The sequence below is a fragment of the Sinocyclocheilus anshuiensis genome, unplaced genomic scaffold (assembly GCF_001515605.1).
Source record: "Sinocyclocheilus anshuiensis isolate Anshui unplaced genomic scaffold, SAMN03320099.WGS_v1.1 scaffold1143, whole genome shotgun sequence".
Classification (NCBI taxonomy): Eukaryota; Metazoa; Chordata; class Actinopteri; order Cypriniformes; family Cyprinidae; genus Sinocyclocheilus; species Sinocyclocheilus anshuiensis.
The window spans coordinates 456,759-463,094 of record NW_015546123.1 but is presented as its reverse complement, the minus strand read 5'-3'; positions in this window follow the sequence as shown (position 1 = coordinate 463,094).

Below are 6,336 nucleotides of genomic sequence, written 5' to 3'. Positions count from 1 at the left end.
ACTAAAATGCCATGTTTGATTACTTGTTGAGATGACAAATAGCACTGCAGCACTTCAGCCATTATTTTTGATAATAATAATAATAATTACTCTAGATTTCCATCTGGTCCATCTGGGAGCACTGAAAACAATGGCACACACCTGTTTTTGTGGACTTAATGTTAATCTCACAGAAATTAGTACAAAAATAAGATGCAAAATGACTTTTCAAATTAATTTTTTACATTTTATATATAAAAAATCTACATATGGCATTTACTGTAAATCGAGAAAGCTTTAAATGAATGTTAATAAAGACTAAAAGCTAATACACAAGTCACACTATACTGTGTACTGTACATATTGTAGAATATTTTAAGTTACTCTGATAGATAAAAGCTAATGGACTGCATACATTTTTTTAATTACCTCAACAAATAAAGCTGTACATTTAATGTGCAATATTAAACTAGGACTTATCAATAAAATATATGTCATAGATTGCTTGATTTATTTTGTGCTTTCTGTTAAATATTTTGTACTTGATTAAAACAAAAGCAAACATAAAACACACACAAAAAAAGTTGAATAATTTTCATCTGCTATTTTTACTGTATGAAATCAAGAGGGTAAAAAGCATTCAGCTGTTTTGTGATTTTATCAGATAATTATATTTGAACAACCATCCAACGAACAGCATTTTCTTAAATTAGGTTTTAGTTATGGCCTGAATTTACCTGAAAATGAGAAAAGGGAATGGCACTGCAGATTGGTCATCTTTATTTTTTCAATAATAAACAGATGCGTTTAGGGTCCCTTTTTTATACAGTATATCCTCTTCCAAAACATCAAATTAATATAATTTACATCTCAAAAGCAGGCCAAATACATTTTCAAAACAGCTTCTCCTGCAGGAGCAGGATGGAATAAAAGCAACTTTTGTACGGTTATGAGTCATTAAACACGGAGAAGCAATACATTCAGTAAACTCAAATCGAGGTTAAGCCAACAACAGAAATTGTACCTGTTTGCTTGATGAAAGTACCTTCTAAAATTGATGTTGACTTTTCAAGGCTCATTTAAATGATATATTTTGATAAGTGTAAGATCTACAGTTTTGTGGAATATAAACATTTCTAAAGAACTGACTGAATAAATGAAAAAACAATAATAATCTAAACAACACAAACTGCTGCTGATTTATCATAGAATTTCAGACAATATAGCCAGTTTTTAATGAGGGATTTATATATAAATTTTTTTTATGTATTTGCCTTTAATAGCAAACTTGCATGACGCTACATCAACAGCACCTTTAACACAAAGCCTTTTTACATCTTATTATATAAAGCCAATTTCTGTGCTTGAATAAACATATTAAACACACTTTTCATTCATGAAGTGGATATAGTTAGCTCCTACAGTAGGCACATGGAAATAAAATAATATTAGCGCTTTTCATGAAATGTTTTTTAGATTTTTGTACATGCCGAGCACCCAGTAGCCAGCAGTGAGGGGGAGTAAGTCAGGCGCCTAAACTGCAGAACAGAGACAGCTGCCTGGCGTGCATAGAAAACTTATGTATTCAGCCAGTGCATATCCTCCTAATTATTAAGCAGACTATTTAAAGGTGCCACAGCGGCTGACATTTAACAGCCTCCAACTGTTTCACATGCTAAGGACAATAGGTTTTAAATGCAGGGAATGATTAATCATGTTTGTCAGGCAGACTTAAGAAAGGCAAGTCTCATATCGCTGCAAACGACACTCCTCTTCACATCACTAATGACAGCTCTCGCACACGCACAGAAACATTTTCATGTAATCGAGTTTCTTATAGCAATGGAGATCAAATTCATGTATAACTTCATATAAGGATTCATATTTTGCACAGCCTCCTCCTGAGCCCATCTTGATGAAATCAGACCACAGCTGCCGTTTTTTTACCGTAAATTTTACGGATTTTTTTTTTTACAGTGTACTGCTGCTTCTTTCTTTTGCATGATAATCTAGAGATTGCTGTTTTTTATGTATTTGCTGGTTGAATTCATGCTGTGGAATAGAGGGGAGTCATACTTCATGGATCATTGTTTGTTCCTTCCTGTGAGTCATTGTGCAGAATTATTGTACTTCACTATGGAGTCTCATTATGAGTTGCGTGACTTGTGCCCTCTGGATTAAGTGAATCACAATGATTTTTGCCCAGTTGATGCATTATTTAGTTTCCCACCATGCACTCAATTTTTATTTGTATGGCACTGACTAATATTACAGCTGAAGCAAAAGTTTTAATATACAATGCCATTCTCTAAATGCGCTATTCACAGTCAGCGTGATTCATTTATTGCGGTAAAGTGTCTGTTAAAAGTCAAGATAATGTGAAGCAACAAATATTTAGCTGGTCGAATGATCTGCCCTATATAACAATAAAAATTTTAATGAAATTAAATAAGTTTTTATTAGGCTACTGATATGACTGGAGCCTCCTGGGACATTTAAAAAAAACACTATTCATTTCTTTATGTGTAAAACTTTTAAAAGAGAAAAAAGAGTGAATGCACCTTTAAATTTGCAGTTAAAAGAAGAAAAATACACCTTAAAAATTATTTTTTTTTTTGAAGATGTAAATAAAATAAAGATTATCAGAGTATGTTTTACAAGAAAATACCACACTGTAAAAAAAAAAAAAAAAAGCTTTTTCAAAGTTGTAAATCAAACAAAGATAACTGAAGTACATTTTAGGAGAAAAAAAAAACGATTTCAAAATTTCATGCTTGATTCAACATGTTTCTTTGTAATTAATTGCAAAATTTGCTAGCAATTTGTGAGTGAAAATTGTTTCTACACCATTTATTCAGTGTATTTCAGTCTTTCTACCTCAAAATTTCACTTTTAATTCAGCCTGTTTTGTTGTAATTATTTGTGCAATTTCTGCCCTACACTTTTTTCAGTGTGAAATACATAAAATATGAAGTACCTTTTCAGAAGCAGTGCTGTGCTTCAAAAAACAAAAACAACAAAAAAAAACACATACCTGAATGCCTTATACTATTTACTGCTGTAATAGTTTCAACACTCATGCAGCTGCACATGTTATTCAATATATAATCATTTCAGCTTCACAGCTGCACACTATTTTCTTACACACATTCTACATATTTTTTAAAGTAGAATGCACCTGGAGATGAAAACTTTTTTATAAATAAATTCAAAAACAAATCCGTACTCCAATATTTTGGCCCAAAGCACCTTCATAAATAATTAGTTTTCCTTTGAAACTTCAGGTTAGAGTAAAAAAGCATGGGAGAATAAGAGCCGTGCTCACATAAGCATGAGTATTCTTGTTACCCAGTGACTCATTCACCTTGAATGGGAACATACTTCACATCTGAGTCACTGAGGTTACACCCCTTGAAATGTCATCAAGATTTCACCCTCGGCAACAGTAACTCAACCAGTTTCTCTGCAGCAGTTCGATGCTGCTGCCACTACGATTTCCACACCCAAACTATCTTATTCTCTAGAACTTATTTTCTCAGGGAATACAACAATATTTGAGAAAATTAAATGCCAAATCCTGTTAGTTCTGTACACAATGAAAACTGGTTTGAGTTAAAAGTAGTTTGAACTCACTGGCTGTAGTTGCACACAAGCAAACTTTTTCAAGAATGGACGTCATCTTATACAATAACATCCTCTTGATGCACCAAGATGAAGGGTTATTTTGCAGAAAACGGATGTGAGAGAAAATAGTGCTCATCATCCATAACCTTAGCAAGAGATTCAGTGACATAAGTCACCAGAAACATGCATCTGAAAACACCCTCCTTCCTTCCCTTACACAGAGCGTTGATTCCTCTGATAATGCTTTTAGTCCGGTTGTAGTAAATGCACTTGCCCAGGCATACATTATGTATATGATGTCAAACCTAATTTTTCTGTGCTCTAAAAGAGGAGTCATTAAAAGAAAGATGATGCCTTTTAATCAAATCACTGATGGGTAAATTAAGTTTCATAAGACCTGATGATTTAAATAATCACTTAATTGTTAGCGGTTACATGTCAGTGAAGACTTTGCTGGTGCTGAGTTACATGGCTTTGTATGAATAGATGTATATTTTAGGGAAGGGTCACAAAGGTTGACTAATAACCTAGTTGTGAAATACTGTAGCCAGCTAGTCATTCAGGATTTTATATGCAGACTTTATATATACATTATATATATATACAGTATATGTGTCTATTTATTTCTGAAGGATCATGTGACACTGAAGACTGGAGTAATAGCTGCTGAAAATTAAGCTTTGTCATCATGGGAATTACATTTTAAAATATGTTATTATAAAACACAATATTACTTCTGTTTTTTATTAAATACATATTGTATATAAATATTACACACACACACACATATAAATGTGTGTTTTTGTGTGTGCTTTAAAAAAAAAAAAAAAAAGTAATAGTCAAACACTAAAAAATAAATTTTTACTACATTTGTTTATTTATAATGGTATGTATAAAGTTTTGCTTTCCCGTTTAGCAAAGTAATGCAAACAGCATTTGTAATGATTCTCAGAGACATATAACAATGACACAAAAAAAAAAAAAAAGGAACAGCAAAGGGTAAAATAAATATCACATGGTTTTCCTCCTTGTTCCAATTTGAAACTTTCCACAAACAGAATAATACATATCTAAATCTGAATGGATAGTGCATCTAAACATGTGATTCAACATCACTTCAGCATCATGTTGACAAAAAAACCCATTCCCAAAGCATTACATTTTTGTAATGTCAAGTCATTTTTAAACAAATACAAACTTTTGTCAATAAACACCCGTAAAATCTGGGAAACTAAAGCTATTTTTCTCCAGAGAGACATGCATCCGGTCAGTGACTAAATGTTCTCAGAGTGGGAAGCCATGCCTGCAACATGATGCAGCGTCGCCTTGATCATCCCCTGCCTTCAAATATCCCATAATGACCGAAAAGGACTGGGAATGAGAATGCTAAGCTGAGTTAGGGTTAGGGTTAGGGTCTGTATACCCTAAAAGGTTCAGCGGTACATTCTCTATTCAATTGGGCATTAAAAAAATTAATAAATACATTTATGCCAGTCTGGATCAAACATCCAGTCTGATGGCTTTTCCAGCCGAGCCTGGCATCCCAGTCTGTTCGGGGAAATGGCCAAGTGATGAAGAGACTATTGGTGCGGATGGCACCTGACAAATTAGTTGATCTAACTGATCCTAACACTAAAACATTTCATTTTGTTAATCGCACTTCTGATTGCATAGCAATATCGTAAAGAGTTCAGAACTCTGTACACTGGTCAACTGATTATTTAATATTCACAGGCATTTGTAAAACAGGATTTACAGCTGTCTGATTGGAATAATATGACATTTTCATAGGTTTAATATCATGGGACTTCTAAACTGATTTACATTCACTAGCATTGAGTTACAACATGGAGAGGGAAATAATAGACAAAATAAAGAGAAAGAGAAAAAAAAACTTGCTGTCCGTGAAGTGGGGGTTGCCTGTTGAAACAATGTAGCTCTTTGTGATATTTTTACATTTTGAAATCACAAGCTTATGATTCATCAGGACTGGGTAACCCATACCAAAGCTGAACGTAATTTATTCCACATAGGCCAGAGAGAAGTGCAGGAAGAGAAAAAGCAAGAGAAAGAGAGACATGAGTGTTGCCAAAACCTAATATTGAGGGCTGATTCCAACTTTCCCCTCTTCCTTGCATGCACTGACACACAGTTATTCCCTAATGTTCTGGGAAAAATTACCGTTTCCGAGGTTTAAACGGGGACAGAATGTCCCCATATGTGTCAGTGACACCTGTTTGAAGTGGTTACCACAACCATATAGCAGTACTGGGCAAAAACAAAAAACACAAAACAAAACAAATGATTAATATTTGATTATTATTATCAAATAAAATATAGAAAAAGTAAAATGAAAGAAATGAAATAAAATGTTAAATGAAATAAAATATGAAATAAAATTTAATAAAATAATAAAATAAAATAATTAAATCATAAAATTGTATAAATAAAATATTATATTTTTATAAATGTTTTATTGTATTTTAGAAACAATTAAATTAAATTAAATTAAATTAAATTAAATTAAAATAAAAAAATAAAATAATGCTGTGTGTTTCTGTGCAAAACAAGAATGCAATTGTAAGGAGAGTCTGGAGAGGCTCTAGTGAACTCACAGTAATGATCACTGGCATAAAAACTAGCATCACGTTCTGGTTTCTGTTAGCTCGCAATATTGTATGAGAGAGTGTTTATTGATGCACAGCAAAAAAAAAAAAAAAAAAAAAAAGTACA